The 19,606-nt window shown below is 33.7% G+C and overlaps 1 protein-coding gene and 1 long non-coding RNA gene across 4 annotated transcripts in view; one reads left to right on the top strand and one right to left on the bottom strand.

The window, feature by feature from the left end:
- The window catches only part of LOC105335934 (tubby-related protein 4), an 82,327-nt gene that overhangs the window by 15,249 nt on the left and 47,472 nt on the right, over positions 1–19,606 (bottom strand). The gene's annotated exons all lie outside the window — the stretch shown is intronic.
- Positions 1,921–4,677, top strand: LOC136271138 (uncharacterized). Its single transcript, XR_010708985.1, has 3 exons — positions 1,921–3,067; positions 3,459–3,558; positions 3,965–4,677. It is a non-coding gene; the product is annotated as an uncharacterized lncRNA (long non-coding RNA).

The following is a 19,606-nucleotide window of genomic DNA, read 5'->3' as shown; positions in this document are numbered from 1 at the left end:
TCTTGCCGCATCTAACCATTAATTCCTTTTCATGAAGTTGTTGTACCAACAAGGGTCTGGTTCAATATTAGGTTAAGTTGCGAAAACTAGTCATTGCAAACTACCAATAGTTTATCATCTTAAATCACGAAATAAAGTTGACGCAAATAAAAGTTGGTTTACAGCATTATTATAAGAACCTCATTTTCAAATATCCATTGCAATTCAAAAAAGTCTCTATGCCTTATTCAAGGTAAGAATCTGTAGCACTGGATGAAAAATCAAGTTTCAGCAAAACTGAAACTATATGGAAACCTTGCTGAAACTTGAAGTTGAAGTTTCATGTATAGTTTCCGCAATGCGGAAACCATTATATCGATTCAGCAAGTATCCGTTAGGTTTCAGTCAGCAGAAACTGTAGTCTAAGATTCCTGATGGTTTCCGCAATGCGGAAACTAAATTTGAATCGTGTGAATAGTTGTGTAAATTATTATGGAAATATCAATCAGTTTCAGAACATTTCCGCTAGGTTTCAGTATGCTGAAACTTTAAGTTAAGATTCCTGATGGTTTCCGCAATGCGGAAACTAAATTTGAATCATGTGAAAAGTTGTGTAAATTATTATGGAAATATCAGTTTCAGAACATTTCCGCTAGGTTTCAGTATGCTGAAACTTTAAGTTAAGATTCCAAATGGTTTACGCATTGCGGAAACTATTACCAAAATTGATTTGAGTTTAATAGTGATATCATTTATTTTCAACAGGTTTAAGTTTAATTCTAGCCCGTACATACTAAAATGTATAGTAAGGTTTCAGCGTGACTGAAACTATATGTATACATGTAACTATCTTCAAATGTGGCAAATAAGGCGATTAAGAACCTTACTAAGTAATTAATTGAATTTGAAAAGAAAAACTGATGTCTGATCTTGTTTAATGCATATTATGAAATCATTAATCTTAGGTACTCGGGCACGTGTATACATGTGTATACATTCTTTGTCCAGGTGACCTCCTCTGTGATTTTCCTGTATATTCTGTGTGGATTGCAGGGTTTTTTCTGTCAGGAGTGAACAAAAGACTGTTACATAACATATACACAGTACGAAGCGTGAGTTTATAACTGGAGCCCGGCGGGAATTTTTTTTCAATTTGTGTGTACCTGAGTTAGTAAAACTGATAAGTAAATTATAATTATTTAGTAAAATAAATTAATATACCTATTTTGTAAGACTCCTTCTTAAATCCTTTAGTTATCATTTGAATGAACCTTGAGGTACAGTAACTAATTAAGCAAACAAATTAAGGTAAAGTCGTTTGTAAATTTTTACAAATCATACCAAATATTCGTACAACCTGAAGTTTAGAGCTTATTCATTTCTTTTTTAATACCACGCCAACACATGTACACAGGACATTTTTTTTAAAATTCTACAGTTGATAATAACAAGTAAAACCCACTTGGAGTTTGAGTCTAATATAATAATTGTTTAATTATTTACATGCATTTCAGACTTTACTACATGTATGACTGTATCATGATTCACTGGCGTCGGAAGCAAATTGAAAGTGGGGGGGGGGGGGGGGGCTAGACTAATCCTCAGAAATATTGAGGAAAAACCCTAATTCCCAAAATCATGAAAATCCTAATCCATGGGGGGGGGGGGGGGGGTATACCTATACCATATACTTCCGAAAATAAATTTCCCTACCCAATCCCCCCCCCCCCAAAAAATCATGAAATTCCTTATCCGTGTCGGGGGGGGGGGGGGGGTCTAGTATGCCTATCACTCCAAATTCTCAATCTTTCAAAGTAAATTTAGGAACAATTACATATCCGGCGAGAAAAAGTAGGGAGGGGGGCTATATGCCTATTGGTTAAGTCTAACTTTGCACTAAGCCCCCCCCCCTTTCCCCTAAGCCCCCCCCCCCCCCCCCCCCCCGGTTCGACGCCTATGTGATTCGTGCATTTCTATACTTTGTATTTACTTTCTGTACTGTAAACACAGATATTGATACATGTTTATGAAACATGCACATGTTTCTGTTTAAGATATAATAAGCATTATTTATAATTTTACTGAAGTTATACGTTATATGACAAAATCAGTTTAAAATCCAGCACTAGCCATGTGGTGCACGTGATTTTAATCCCATTTTTAAAATTTGATTATACATTCGTATACATTTGATGTAGAAAGTATACCAAATAATTAAAATTATATTTTGTTTATATATCAGTCCAACGTGTACGCCTTACTTCCCGGCTTGTTTAACGCGTTTGTATTTTAATTTCATAAGTATTCTTAACGTACTGTTCATCGCATGACCAATCAGTGCACATTTGTAACTGTAAAATAATTGCCATCAATTCATCGTAGTTGTAAATTCACCGTACGGGTGAACGCTGTTAACCGGACCCCGTTAATTGATCGGCATCTAATTATATTTGTGATTTCTGTGTGTTCATGCAGAACCTGCTCTGTGATGAACATAATATTTCCACACCTCTATATTTTGAATAAGAATATGACCGTGCTTAGAATCGCGGTGAAAATTGGACAAGTCAAGACTAACTTGTCAGTAAACTATATATGGCTCTATCATATGTAGTTTGGCAAAATCATCAGTACATGTAAATAAAATATAGTTAAAGACAAAATCTGATACATATGTCTCATTAAAACTTGTTTAATTTCATTAGACATTTGTAAACAAACGGTCGGCCATTTTTTTTGTTAATCACGTGTTACAAATACAATTGTAACAAACACACGCCAATACTTTGTCGTATTTAACCAGGAAATACTGACTCCGACAGTTCTTATTTAAAATAAATATACATGTAAAAAGTATACTATTCGGTAAAAAAATGATAATTTTGATTAAACATTATTCATTTTAAACTATCCCAAGATGCACTTTTCCAAGATTTAGCGGGTTCTGATTGGTCAGTATTGGCGCACTTTATGATTCCGAGCGAAGGTTAAAATGGACATGAAGGTGCTGTTGTAAAATGGAGAATTGAGAAGCATAAATAGCCTCTACAACAAGGAGATAATGCAGGAACGACGAACTCATGTCAAGGTAACTTAATTCACAATATAGATACTCCCAATAACATTTTCAAGGCTCTAATTTATCTCTCATTTGTAAACGAGATCTCGCGCCATCAAATCAAGATGGCGTCTTTGTTCAAACTTGGTTCAGCGTTTTAATTTTTATTACCGTATCTCTTTTAAATATACGTTTTGACCAAGTTCACCATTAACCAACTTTATATGCATGATAATCAAGATTATCCAGGGTATACACATATACAATTATATAAACGTCCCTAATATATGAATGCTTGATTGGTAAACAAGACGAACAATGAATCTTTCGCACATTATACAATTTACAAACTCTAAATGTATCGAAAAAAATTTATTAATTAAATCCGGAAAATGAAATCTTTCACGTTTTTCTTTTTCAGCATTGACAGCATACAAAGTCAATGTTTCCGGTGATTAGTTGCATCCTTTGTTCGGTGATTCGGGTGAATGTTTTGACCAGCTGGACGACGTGAACGCAAGGTATTGCTTTGAAATTGATTATCTTCACCATTAACTTATACATGTGTTGGATGTTTATAATTTATTGTAGTAATTTTGGGGAAATCTAGGTCTAAGTTCTTGAAAAGGAGGTTGATGTGGGGGGGGGGGGGGGGTGAAACACACTTATTGTTGATAAGTTTTTCCATTGTTCAACAAACAATAATTGAATCAAAATGAAAATAACATAGCTTCAAACATAAAATGAAACATTTTAGACCAGATACTACTGTAGTCATTATATGACATAGTTTAAACAGCAACTGGCAACTGCATAGTGGCTTCTGTATTCAGAATTTTATTCAGAATGCTTTTATTACATGTTAGGCTAAATGACTTATGTTTATTGTTTAAAAATCTAAATGAAACTTTATTATTCATGTTTAAGATAAATAGAACAGACATAAAGTACAGCCCAGTGAAAGGAACAAGTTCATCGCAAGAAGAAGAATTTTAATGCTACCACTGTCCAGAACTACTAAGTCTGCTGTAACCATGATGTGATGATTGTGATCATATGAGTGCTTCACCGGTCTGGACAATGCTCGAAGGTCCCCCAAAAAGGCCTATTTTCATAAACGACGACTCGGGTTACATCAACAACAGCCAAGGACACTCCTTATTGATTCGAATGGACACATCTCTACGACCTGACTAAACCTCTGCAGAACAAGACTTTTTAACTGTAAAGTATTCTCATTTCAAAAAACCTATAGACTATAAAAGTACTTTTTTTATATGATCAAATACCAGTATATTACAATGTCTGTCTGTAAGCTAGAATCTTAGAAAATCACATGGTTTTGACTTATTAAATGATTGATTAGACCTTGCAGATATTAACTTTCATTTTCTTAAATAATTTGTTAAATTTGCAAATATTGCAAAAATTTTAAACTCCATGTAACATATATCCTCACACCTCCAAGTTGATAAGTGTTAACTACTTTTTTTTCCATTTTCTTTGTTTAAACATTTATTGATAACTTAGTTTTTATTTGCAGCAATATATGAAAAATTAAGAAACCAATCTTAAATGTAAAAACACTGCATTAGGAGATGAATGCATGGGTCATAGAAATGATAAAATACACCAAACAATATTCAATTATGTCGTATATGAAAATATATAAAGACAACATATACCCCATGTATTACAATTTTTATATAACAAAATTACTTGGATGGAAAGTTGTTTCCATGTGGGTTTTATTTTAATCTGTGTTATGTAACTAATATATAATTGGAATTAGCTTTTATATCATAAGTAAAATGCTGGTATTGATGAGAATTGTAAGGTGAATGATCTGTGTGATTCTTTGTATTTTATACATTCATGCTACAAAAAGCAAGTACATGTACATGTAGTAATACTTGTCATATATGAACAATGTATATTTTACTTCATGTCTTGGATTTAAAAATAATAATGTAGGTAAAGTAGTGAAATGTAGGAAGGTAAACCGTGTGTAAAGAAGAATATTCATCAGGAATGAAGTGTGTTGCAATCAGCATAATTAATTAAATGTGTACATCATATTTTTGCATATGATTTGACAGACTGCTCCATTGTTAGCTTTTTATTGGCCAACAAGCCTTCATATCTCCCTCTGGGTCATCTATTAAATACTGACAGGCTTATGATATTAAAATCTGATCAGTTGGTACATCATGGGTGGAAATGAAAAGTTCACTTTGAACTTAATGGATTATCAAAAAAATGATATCAAATCCTGTTCTATTGTAAAACATTAGATTATATTACTAACAAAGAAAAGGTTTATCCCAACTTGTAAGTGGGTCACTTTGACCTCATTTTGGAATTTATTGACATATTCAAATCAAATCTGGGTCATACCTCTATAGTCAACTACTATCATGTAGTGTATTTTTTTTTTTTTTAAAGATGGATACTTTAGACTTTTCAAAAATATTTTATGGTGTACATATTTATTGTAGTTCAAAACAAATTGAGACAAGTGTATCATGTTCATGTAACAGTGAAGTTTTCTTTGTTTATTCATGTACGTGCAGTTATTTTGTAAATTGCATTCATATTTTTAAAAAAGTAAGATCTTTGTTGCATTTTTAAAGGGAGATTTGATAGGCATTTAATCGAGATGAAAAAAAATACAAATGTAAAGATTTCTATGGGAGTTTTTTTTCTTGTGCAATTTTATCATTTTTTAAATAAAAGTCCCTAATAGGGGAATTGCCATATGGAAGTTTTTCCATTATTGTATCTTGGCTGTATTTTATTTATTATTGGAAACAATTTCAGATTTTTGAACAAAATAAATTTGGAACTGTTTGAAATTGTTTTGTTTTTACATAAAGTAGAAACCTTGCTCAGCTTTTGTGAATGCAAAAATATAAAAAGTTTCAGTAAGTTTCAGTTGCGGAAACCCTTTGTAAACAATATGTTTCCCAATTGTATATGGAGGTTGAAACTATGCAGAAACTTCAAGTTTCAGTAAGTTTCCGTCGCGGAAACCATTTGTAAACAATATGTATCCCAAACGTATATGGAGATTGAAACTATGCAGAAACTTCAAGTTTCAGTAAGTTTCCGTTGCGGAAACCATTTGGATTCATGGACAGCCTAAGTTTCAGCACTGCGGAAACTTAATGAAACTTGAAGTTTCCGTGCTGAAACCTGTCGGGAACTTTAAGTAACCTTAAGTTTCCGCAGAGTTTCCAAAGGGTTTCCGCAGCGCTGAAACCAGATATTTCATCCAGTGTAGGTCAGTGATGCAATTCTTTATTCTCTGAGATGGAAAGTAAGACAATTCTAAGAAATCAGGGCTGCATTTTACAAAAGAACCTACAGTACCGTCAACGCGGATCCCGTATTTGACCGCGCTCCCCCCGCGGTTATTAAATCCTTTCCGCGTTACACCATCGCGGTTAATTCATCGCGGTCCTCGTTGCAGTCATGTTTAAACCGCGGCGGTGTAACCTACCGTTGAACAAGGTGATCGAAGATTTTTACCTGTATGCTATTAGACATTAAGACGGCCACCTAACACTGAGAGTCATTCTATACTGGCCATGTCTGATGTATTGTTTTTATTTCACATAAAATGATTACGTATTTTTAATGCATGTTTTCAATTATTTTAGAGATATTTTAATTAAAGAATCATCTGCACCCATAATAATTTTCATGTACATTTGTAACTGTTGATATACCTATTATTTCAAAAATATTTATTCATTTTTATAATATAATCTACATGAAGAAGAGGGTAAGAACTATAATATATTAATTTTCGATTTTATAATGATTTATACAGTTCCGACTACAAAAATGCTTTTAATCCATATCAGTTTGTAGCTCGTTTTACGACACTCTCTCGATGCTCAAGACAATTAATCTAGTCCGTGACAGGCACATGCTACACGGAGAAAGTTTACCTATGGTCAACGGCATGATATGACAATTTTACTCAACCCTTAAAATACTAAGTTATATTGATATAATTTTATGCGAGTTCAATATGAAGCTACAACACAAATGTACGTGTAGTATCTGCTGCGAATACCGTTTTTCGTAACCGCCCCCTCCACTTCTTCAACGTTTTAATGACTGTCAAAGTACATGTAAATTGTACTTGACTTCAGTCCCAATTGTTTAACACAAAGGTGTGAAATCATCGCATTGATGGGAAATCACTCCACGCTTGAACGCACAGAATACACCGGTACATGTACATGTATATGAGACAGGTGAATAATCCGTGTAACGAGTGACCATCACACCCCTGCGAATGTGTTCGGAATGTTTTCTTTATCGTTGCTAAGTATGTAATAAATCCAGAGAAGCTCGAATGAAAGTTCACGAGACTTCACCGAGGCTTGTTCAGTTCCTGTGAAATTTCGAGCGGAAGTATAAGTGTTCGGATAATATTCTCAAAATACGTAAGTACTGGTCGTTTTTCATATCGTATCCTACTTTGGTTTTTGTTAAAACATGAAACTCTCTTAATATGTTTGTCTTATTTCACCATTTAGCGGTTTTTATATTAAACGATAATGTTCAGAACAGAGTTATCGTTCGTGTTTAACCACGTGTTGAGTGGTTGAAAATATAAACATTGCGTGGCTTAATAAAATCATATCCATGTTTGATGCTTGTGGTGTGCAATACCATGTTTAAAAAAAAAATAATGGATGTCTGTTTTGCATAAAAACTTAGTATATCGAGTCATTTTCAAGGTACATTCTGCATAAAATAGTATACAATTATTTAATGCTTGAGCAGTCAATAGACCAGAATAGTTTTCCCGAGGTGCAGGGAACAGCTCAGTATGATCTATTGCCCGAGGCCAACGGCCGAGGGCAATAGATCATACTGTGCTGTTCCCTGCACCAAGGGAAAAAATTCTGGTCTATTGACTGTTCAAGCATCAAATAATTGTTTTATTACCTAATTCCTTTTTTAGTTTTCGGGGTTTACAATTTGCAAATTGCAGATAGTTTTCGTGCGATTATGCAATATACTCAGATTTTATTTTCATCTTTTACATGCACAAAACATGTTGCATGCATTACAACATATCAATTTAATATTAGTTTACACAAAGAAGGGGGAGTCTTCAACCCATTAGATTTTAAATAGTCTTTTACCCTATATAAAGCTTTAAAACTTTTGATTATTTGATACTCCATGCATTTTTATAACATTGAATTTAGTTTCACCAAGTACTAAAAACAGCGTCTATGTAAAGGAATATACATTCCCTGAGAACTATCGAAAGGATGTAACATTAACATACCCGCGTTCTGAAATACGTTGCCGGTCCAATAGATCGCAGTCTATTGACCGGCGGTCCAATAGATCGAAGTCTATTGACCGGCGGTCTAATAGATCGCAGTCTATTGACCGGCAGTTCAAAATAGACGCAAATATTTAATTTGTAATAAAACAACAAAATCCCGTTGATTAGGTAATAATATTGTCTGTTTCACTATTGATGCTATAACTAGGTCAGGCGCGGATCGAAAACTAATCCTCAGGGGGATCCCTACTTAGCATGTTAATTGTTGCAACAGCAGACAAAAACTATTTGTTGTATTTTAACATTTATTTCTAGAATACATTTTATCCACCAATTAATGAAGATAAAGTTTCAAATCAATAAACCTCTAGATTTAATAATTGACTACTGTAGTACCTAGATTCTATGAACTAGACTATAAACACGAGGCACAATTTTTAATGCGAAACTGAAAGGGTCAAATAAAACCACGTGGTCTAAAATTTAAATGACAATAACATTCGCAGGGGTGCATCAGGAATTTCATGTTTTTCAAACAATTTTACTAACAGTAATAACAATAAATAGTTATTCATTTTACTGTTATCTGTTTAACTTTTAAACGTGTTTAAGATGCACCCCCCTCCGCAAAAACCTGAAACCTTCAATATAGACTAAACGAGAGAGAGAGAGAGAGAGAGAGAGAGAGAGAGAGTCAATACTCAAGACAATTAACCTAGTCCGTTACAAGCACACGCTACGCGGTGTACGTATACCATACGATCAACGGCAAAATATGAAAATTTTACTTTACCCTTAAAATATAAAAAGATATTGATATCATTTTATGTGTGTTGAATATGAAGCTACTACACATATGTCGTATCAGTTGCGAATTATAACGTTTTTTCTGCCCCCCCCCCTCCCCTTTCCAACGTTTTAATCTCTGTCAAAATGTACTGTATTTGTCCCAATTGTTTTACACAAAGGCGTGAAACCATCGCACAGACAGGAAATTACTCTTCGCTTGAACGCACAGAATACACGGGTATGAGTCAGGTGGATATTCCTTGCAACAAGTGACATCCAGGAATTCTACCCGTATATCAAACAATTTATTTAACAGTAACAATAAATAATTGTTTCATTTTACTGCCTTCTTAAACTGTAAAAGGTGTTTAACTTGTCTCTTCCCCCGAAAGAGAGAGAGAGAGAGAGAGAGAGAGAGCGCGAGAGAATTAGTTTTCTTTTTTTAAAAATAACGTTGTATACGAACTAAACTTCACAAACACAGTGTCAAACATTAAATTAAACATCATAAACAGTGATTAAATACTTTATTGTTACACAAACTTCTTTTTTTCCCGTACCTAAAAACTAATAGAACGAAACTGTTTTCCTTTATCAAGGAAGGAGCACGTGGTGCAGCTCGCGGGCTGATTTGATTGACAGGTGAAGCACTCAGACAGAAACTGCATATTAGATTCAATCACAATGTATACGGTCCCTATTTTTTTATGAATACTAAACTTAGGAATATTTCATATTAGTATATTTGAATTGAATGCAGTGGCGTCGTGGGGGGGGGGGGGGGGGGGCTAAAGAACATTACCTCTCTCTCTCTCTCTCTCTCTCTCATATAAAGATCGTAGATAAAATCAAGATCGGCGACACTAAATCAAGAAGCCTCCTCTGTAAGATAGTTGTACGGTTAGACGAAGCCGTACGCAATTTGGAGATTTTCTTTTGTCTTGAATAGGTGTGAAAACCCCTAGGGCATGCCTTTTTCTACCCTGGGTTTGTTAATCACTATACACAGGAAATGATCGCGACTTATAATTGATATACACAATAAAGGAAATGTGTACAAAATAGTTGGCATTTGAATTTTTTAAAAGTAACTCGAGATGTATGTATTTAATAACATGTACAACTTCCCATGTTGTTTTGTGATGTAACAACCTCATTCCATTTCTTGTAAAGAATAACACCTTAAATAATCTAGTTAAAGACAGTAGTTACAACAATTATTTTAATATTATCAATCGAACTCTGAAGTTAACCTGAAAAATATCCTCGCGACCTTTTATTGCCATAAACCGCTTTGCGAATATTCTTATATAACTAGAGCAGAGCTCGTGGCAAAGCCACGAGTAGGTCTTCCGTTGTTGCTGTGAGTTGAAAATATATGTGATATGGTGTCAAACGATTATAATTACTTAACTTTCAGTTCTGCTTTTGTTATAAAAACGTGTTGTGATTGAAAGCCTGCATATAAAACGTGTTTTGAAAAAGAAAATGTTTTAGGAAAACTATTTGTCGCACACAGTTTATGTAATCGTAACAAACATTATTTAAAAAATGAGATATTTAATGGCGAGTTACATTTTCAGAGAATAGCAAGCATTGTTATAAACAGTATGTACTCATGTGTCATGTCAGGAATTGTGGTTTTTTTTTAAACCGAGCCCGTTTACAAAACACGTAACCTTTACTCTAAGATAACTTCTTTATTTAAATATTTCTAAATTTATGAAGACAATGTGCAATTCAGAATTGTTGCGTGCTGACAAAATTTACAGACCCTGAAACGTACTACTACACCAAAAAAGCGTGCGACTTACGTGCGAGAAACGTTTCGTGTTAACCGTTTAGCGTTTCGTGTGAATCGTGAAGCGTTTCGTGTAAACCGTTTAGCGTTTCGGACAAAGCGTGCAGAGTTTCGGTCAAAGCGTGTAAATCGTTTCGAGCAAAGCGTGCGAGAACCATGTGAAACGTTCATCAGATTTTATTCGGAACTCTCTGACAATTTGTTTCAAAATGGAGCCCGTGTTTTACATTACATGTACTTTAAACTGTTTGTGATTGGCAAAACTCTTTTGTAGGTATTTTCATGAAAAAAAATCTAGAAGAAATGATATACTTATCATTTTACAAAATTTAATTTTTTTTTAACAAACAAAAGAAAGGTATATGTATTAAAAGACGACTAGTTACAGAGTACATGTATATATAACGTTTTTATACGATGTTTCAGTACTGGTACATGTACAGTCGTTTTACCGGTAACGAATATTTGCCAATATCGAATAATTTTTAGAAAAATTATTGGTTGAAGACGAAGTTGGGGTTTTAAAAAATCCTAGCTAGGTAATTATAAAACAGAAATAAATATTCTATCAGTGCGTGAAGTTGTTTGCCATTTGTACGATTATTTACCGAATTGTTTACAAATTAAAAATGTGACCCACATATGAGCTGCCGGAAGTTCAAAGCAGAAATAACGAAAGTGTGAAAACAATTAAGCCTTACTATGAAAATAAGTTTGTTATTGATCCCTATTTAGTGGATAATTAGTAAATATAATTCATTTAAAAAGATAATGCATCATATCAAATTATAATGGAGCTTTGAATGAAATTACGACTTCAAATAGAACCACGTGTAGTTTTCCTATATAGTTTCGGTTCTTTGCGACAGAAGTATTATTTGGCTGCATATATTGATAGATATACGGGAAAAACAAAGGAAAATGGCAACTACTTATCATCAATTACTATTATAATGTGTTTTATGAAAATTCAATATTATAAAGTAACGCAAATGAAAACTGTTCAAGTCCGGTTTCAATTCGACGGGAAAACGGTATGATGAAAATAACGATCATGTTATTTGTTTAAATGACATATTCCCACAATTGTTTTCCTTCTTCATTTATAAGTCCATTAACATGTACCTCTAGTATATTTTGGAAATTAATTCGCCTCAAAATATTCGGCCAGAAGTGATAAAGGGCGCTTAATTCGATACTGGGAAACGAATTCGAAACAAGGAAAATGGAGGGGGTGTTGAAATTACTGTCTCCGTAATTCATCCTTTATATTTTCGGAAGTTTTATACTACAATTTAGAAGGACAACGCGATTTAAACAAAAAATAAAAACATTTGTAATTCCGATAATAATAGTTGCATGCACGACGAAACCGCATGCTGATTCGTTACCGGTAAAATGACTGTACAATATTAAAATTCGCTATATTAAAAAATATTAAATACGGTTAGCAAAACATGATTTCTGTTGGAACAAGCCGTAATCAACTTTAACTTACACGAGCATGGTTTGATAAGCATGTATTTTTTTTTTATTTATTGACATCGATAACTCTAACTGAGACCATTCGGCTTTGCGCAAGCGGCACACATAACCTCGGACATCGGGTGAGACCTGCACCTGGCTGAACCTGTCAATCAAACTCTGTGTATTTGTTTTCATTGGATGGTCAAGCGTCTCTTTTTTTGTCAATAGCCAATGGAAAATTTATGACTTCAAGGTATTCGGAATCAGCATTTGATGAAGCACACAATTTAAATGATAGTAAATTTATTAATTATTTGAACAAAATTAAATGTAAACATAGAATTAACATACTGATCATTTCTATGAATTGCGGGAAGTAAGTTCTTTGGAATCCCGATTATAGATATTTTTACAAGTAATCATTTTAATTATTTAAACCACTGTTGACGGAAAACAAGAGGTCTTAAAAGTAATTAACGCACAGGGATTTGCCTACAATGTACACAGTCATGCAATTAATTATTATGGGAATCTTTACTTAATTCAAATAGATCATGATAATCTATACACTGTACGCCGTTATACATGTAAGGAGCGCCGGTAATATATACGAAGATTGAGTCAAAAATTTAAATCATTTTTATTTCTTGTTCTTTTCAATACAATGTTAAATTACTTTGAAAAAAAATCCGAAATAGTAATTACAACTTTCTTTTTTGTTTAATCATTTGAATTTTTTCTGAGGTACATGAGTATGTAAAGGACATATTTATTTACGCGAATGATACGACATAGAAAAAAAATTATCGGATGTTTGTAAAACATTAATTGTTTCCTAACGAATGTGACTAATTTAATTTTAAATATTTTTCAACATTATGAATGTTAATAATATCAGATTTATTTACTGTTTGTATTTTTACATCGTTACCTCTAAAACCAATAAAAATACTAATGTTAGAAGAAAAATCAAATCCCGCCGAATACTGAAAAACCGATTTCAGTTTGTAATCATACGGATTTTATTTTTGGTATTGACTATTGAGTTACGGTAACATTTTTTATGGATGATTTTTTTTATTTATTATTTTATGTAGTAAAAGCACCATTCCAACTGTTACTCAATTACATAAGAATTGATGACCCGGGGCTATATATGTTCTGAGCTGTAGCGACACAAGATTCTCGGTCGCACGTGGCGATTCAATTTTAAACACAGACTGACCGAATGAACAAACGGGTGGGAAAGTGAAACAAAATGTTACACATAAGAAGAAGCCACTAAAAATGATTTTCGACAGATCTTGATATTGTTTCGCCAATCAAAAAAAAAATAAAAAAAATACCAGCGCGAGCTCCTGTCAGCGGGCCGGGAGGAGGGGGGGGGGGCAGCAATGAGTTCGCTTCCACAATGAAACGTATACATGTAGAAAAACTACAGAAGTGATTAATATGTGACCGATAGAATCTAATCCAAAGTTGTTTAAAACTCATGTGAATATTCTTTTAAATATTCATCGAATGCCTCAACTCTGGACATTCTTTTATCGTGCTAGCACATACCGCAAACATGTAACATGGAACTTTGATTATAATTTGATTTGATTTTTAAACCACCTTGTACGCTCTCGTATACATCAATGCTTAATCAACTGTACAAGTAAAATAAATTTATCTTTTCATCTTAAACCAATATAATAGTTGAAAACATAATAATCCGTGCAAAATATGAAACATGAACGCGTGATAAGGTACATGTAGAAGATCACGAACCGACCGCGGATCACTTGTCCACGCGCGGCGGATCTCCTCAGCCATGTGCGATGGATGATCATCATTTAAATGTTTAATATTTGGGGGGGGGGGGGGGGGTTGTTGTTGTTGATTTAAAACATTATTTGAACAGTTTATAAAATATTTTACATAAACAAACCAACCATTAATTTATGTCTGACGATGTTTCCGATTTGGAGTAATATCGTTCATTAATATTCATTTACACTCAAATTTAATTAAATACAAAATGGACAAACTTTTATAACATGAAATTAAAACAGTTCTTGTATTTACGGCTATATTTACTCAAACACGTTCATATGCATGGAAGTGTGCGTCTCGGTGTGCGAATCTTGTGTATTAAATAACCGCTATGTAGTGCAGCCGTGGCTGAGATCCTCGGCCGTGGGCGAACGATAGATTACGTAAAGGTACAACGCACAGACCCGCACAGCTCATAACCCAGGAAGCTTTGAAAAGATTGCAGTATAATGAACTTACTCTATCAAATAGAAGTTATTTATTTTAAACTTAAAACCCACAATTGATCTATGTCTATTATTGCTTTAGATTGAGAATGCCATTGTTTTTATTAATTAACTGAACGATTTCTTAATTGACACCCAATCGTTTAATCCATAAATATGTGTAATCAAAACGAAAACAATTCTTGAGTTTGCGGATAAATAAACACATATATGAGAGACGCAACTCTCGTGTATTAGATAACCGCTGACCGCTAGGTAGTCCAGCCGCGACCATGGTGACCGATTTTCTCGGCCGCTGGCGAGGGAGAGCTTACGTAATGGTACACACACACAGCTCTGATTCAAGGTAGATTTTAAATGCATGGAGTTTATAACTAAAATGTAATGCATATATAGATGTTTTGAATTCCATATTTTGTGGTTTACTAGAAAAGAAAAAGTTAACAATGATTTGTTTTCCAAATCCCGTTTTTAAGGATTGTGCATTATAAAAACTTAACAACAATGACTTAAACTCCTAAAAAAAAAGCACGTATTCTAAAAAAAAAAATTCTTATGAATTAATGCCGTTTGTATAAACCAGCATACTTTCTGCAGTAACTTTATGCCAGTTGTACGCGCAAAGACTTTCGTTAACTTGTCAAATGAAAACAGGTACATGTTAACATGTAAAGCTTGTTACACTCATACTACACAAATCACTTACAAAATAACATTGTAACGACCTTTATGAGATCCCAACAAACAACTTTTCCAGCGACAGCCATATCAAAATCCTAACCGTTTTTGAGTTATTAAGCAAAAACTTTTAGGGGCCATTGGTCCTTAATTTAAGAGGCCAGCCCTTTTTTATTGGTGTCAAATGAGAGCCCTTGATATTCTGCACAACTTTTATTCTACATGTTTAAACAAATTATTTTTTGTTTAAAAGATACAAAGGAAAATATGAATAAATTTTCGCACTCTTCCGAATCCTGTTTTTTAACCCCCTACCTTTTCCTAAATAAGGAACGTAATCAAAAAACAAAAACCGATGTATACAACTTCAATGTCTTTGTTATTCAAATTCGTTGGATTCCCATTCCCTGCTATCATAGTCTCGGAGCCTTTGTCTGGAAACCAAAGGCCCCAAAAATTTTTAAAAGGGGAATAACTCGTTAACGGAAAGAAATTTCTAACTTTTATGAACTGATGAAGATAGTGTTTTGTAAAGTCCATTAGCCCTGAAAATTTGAGCAAAAACCGTTCAGAAATGAGCACGATATGAAGCCTCAAAGTTCGCGTCTAGGAAGAAAAAAAAAAAAAAGAAAAACTAGAGCAAAGCTCGTTGCAAAGCAACGAGTGGGTCTTCCGTTAATGTCGGAAGTAAAGCTGGAAGTTCCTGTAAGAAGCAGAGCTCTTAAACCAATAACAAGAGTAACTTAAATAAAAAAAAATGAAAAAAATCGAATTATTCCTGGTACGACTTAACAAAATCCGAATGATTTTAAGTACGACTTAACAAAAATCTACCTGATTTCAAGAACGACTTAACAAAAAAAATCCGAATGTGTTCAAGTACGACTTAACAATTATTTTTGGTACGAGTTAATATTACTTTGAACATTAAGCTATTTTTTAAACCAAGGACGCGGAATCAAAATTTCCGGAAAAATCAATTTTTAAACCCCGATATCTCTGTAATGCATCGTCCAATTTTAAAAAGGCTTTCAGTGTTAGATTCAGCTTATTAAGTTCTACAAAACACATATTCAATTTTGATTTGATCATAAAATTTATTTTTTCGAAAAATTTGTTTCACTTCCGGTTTCGACCGGAAGTGACTGATTTTCATTTCGAGCCTTATTACAGAGGTAAATCGACCAAATCATAACCATTGAAAATTTCAAGCCTCTATCTTAAAGCGTTTTTGAGAAAAGTCCGGGACAAAATGACTTTTGAAAATTTTTAAAAATGACGTCACGTCAAAACGGAGGTGACGTTCTCTTTTAAACTTTAAAATTTTTGAAAGACGCCAACTTGCAAAAATCTCTGAAAATTTCATCAAAATCGGTTAAAAACCTTTTGAGTTATGAAGCAAAAAAGGAGTCAGAAGAAAAGAAAAAGAATAATAATAATAATAAAAAGAAACCGAAGAATAACAAGAGGGTCTTCCGTTGAAAACGGAAGACCCTAATAAAAAGAAACCGAAGAATAACAAGAGGGTCTTCCGTTGGAAACGGAAGACCCTAACTAGAGCAAAGCTCGTTGCAAAGCAACGAGTGGGTCTTCCGTTAATGTCGGAAGTAAAGCTGAAAGTTCCTGTAAGAAGCAGAGCTCTTAAACCAGTAACAAGAGAAAGTAAAATAAAAAGATGAAAAAATCGAATAATTCCTGGTACGACTTAACAAAATCCGAATGATTTTAAGTACTAATTAACAAAAACCTTCTTGATTTTAAGAACAACTTAACAAAAAAAATCCGAATGTGTCTAAGTAAGACTTAACAATTATTTTTGGTACGAGTTAATTTTACTATTAACATTACGCTATTTTTTAAACCAAGGACGCGGAAACAAAATTTCCGGAAAAATCAATTTTTAAACCCCGATATCTCTGTAATGCATCGTCCGATTTTCAAACGAATTTCAGTTTCATATTCAGCATGACCAACTCTACAAACCTCGTAAACATTTAAAATTAAAACGAAAAATTCGAAAATTCGAAAATTTTAAAACACTTCCGGTTTAGACCAGAAGTGACGGAAACTAAATTCCAGCCTTATGTCCAAATAAAAACGATCAATGCTTCAACACAGAAAATTCCAAGTCTCTATCTTGAAGCGTTTTTGAAAAACGCCCTGGACAAAATCACTTTTTTTAAATTTAAAAATTGACGTAACGTTGAAACGGAAGTGACGTTGTAGTTGAAAATTTAACATCTTTTAGGGACGATGATGCTACATAATCCCTGAAAGTTTTATGTTAATCCGTTGAAAACTTTTTGAGATATTAAGCTTTAAAAAAGTCAGAAAAATAAAGAAAAAGAATAATAATAATAACTAGAGCAAAGCTCGTTGCAAAGCAACGAGTGGGTTTTCCGCTAATGTCGAAAGTAATGCTAGAAGTACCTCTAAGAAGCAGTGTTGTTAATCTAATGACAAAAGTAACTTAAGTACAAAAAAGATTTAAAAAATCGAATGATTCTTGGTATGACTTAACAAAATCCGAACGGTTTTAAGTACAAATTAACAAAAAAACATAACCATTTCAAGACCGAGTTAACAAAAAAATCCGAATATGTTAAGTACGACTTAACAAATTTTACTTCATTTTAGGTAAAAGTTAACTTTACCTGGAACTAACATCTAATTTCTTAACCCAGAATGCAAAATTAAAATTTCCGTAAAAAATCAATTTTGTTTAAAACATAAATCTGAGCAACATTTCCTCTACACTGCTTTTCAAAGGGTTGACCTTTCGCACTATGTGCTTGTTGCATCATCAATTGTCAGAAATTTATTGATGTATAGTTTACTTAATTTTATTATTCCTCTGTGAATATTTTTATTTAAAATTACTATGAACCAGACAACATTGAAATGGTGAACATTTCAAAGGGCCCCGCTGATGTTATTTTAGAGATTTTGGTTTGACCTTGACCTATAACTTGAAATTTTTCCAGCTGGCATAGAACTTCTAATTCAATTTCATTGCCCCTAACATATAGGCATTTTTGTTCAATCTGACCAAGATTAAGCATATCCGGGAAATAATCTACTGTCTAAAACTAATTTTATTAAGATCTGCTATGACCTTCACATTAGCCAATTAGGGGCTAAAAGGAAAGTATATATATATATGCTCTTAAAATATGGATTTTTGTGTGATCTGATATGACCTTGACACTTGATCTACAAATATCATTCGAGGTCATTGCATATCCTTTGATCAAAGGCATCATGTGGGTGAAGTATGAGCCTGATTGGAGCAAAGGGAGAGAAGATGTACTCCAGACAAGGATTTTTTTAATATGATTCTGCTATGACCTTCACAGTTTACCTTGAAAATAGGTTCAAGGTCACTACACACCCTTTACTCAAAAGCTCTGCTTATGTGAAGTCTGAGCCAAATAGGGGTTAGTAGAAAGTATATATGCTCTGAAAAAAGGATTTTTGCATGATCCGATATGATATTTCACCCTTTACCTAGAAATTTAATGCAAGGTCACTGCACATCGATTAACGATAGAGACAGTCTGTGAGTATTAGCCAGATTGGACTAAAGGGAGAGAAGATATGCCCCAGACAAGGATTTTATGTATGTAATTCTACTATGACCTTAACCTTATACCTAACAACATGGTTCAAGGTCACTGCACATCCTTAACCCAAAGGAACCCTGTGGATGAGGTATGAGCCAGATTGGGCCAAGGGGAGAGAAGCTATGCTCCGGTCAAGCGATCTCGGATGGACAGACGGACAAACTGATCACTAGAAGGCGCCCACACAAACTTGCTTTCTATCTAATTTGAAATAGTATCCATGCTATCTGCCCATGGTGAATAGTCATCAAAACCATTCATCAGCAGAATTTGATTTCCCTCCTTTTTAAACTCGGAACACCTCTGACCTAATCAGATCACCGCATTAAATACAAAGTTTGATAACTCTAATTTGTTTATCATCAAGAAATTCTGCATCGCTGACAAATAAAGTTTTCTTCGGTATAATAATATACCAATTAACTGACTATCTGGACAATAGCAAGTTTATTGTCCCACCCCACAGCAACTATTTCCCTTGGCTTTGCCTCATGAAATAGTTGCTGTCTTGGGGTACAATAAACTTGCTATTGTCCTCATACCCAGTAGATACTAAATAGGCATATAATATCCCATCCACCTCCATTTCATGTTATATAACCTCCCGTTTGTAACTGCTTCTCATGT

Source organism: Magallana gigas, chromosome 9, assembly GCF_963853765.1.
Source record: "Magallana gigas chromosome 9, xbMagGiga1.1, whole genome shotgun sequence".
Classification (NCBI taxonomy): domain Eukaryota; kingdom Metazoa; phylum Mollusca; class Bivalvia; order Ostreida; family Ostreidae; genus Magallana; species Magallana gigas.
The sequence above is the reverse complement of the archived record's forward strand: the minus strand, read 5'-3'. Positions and strand labels throughout refer to the sequence as shown.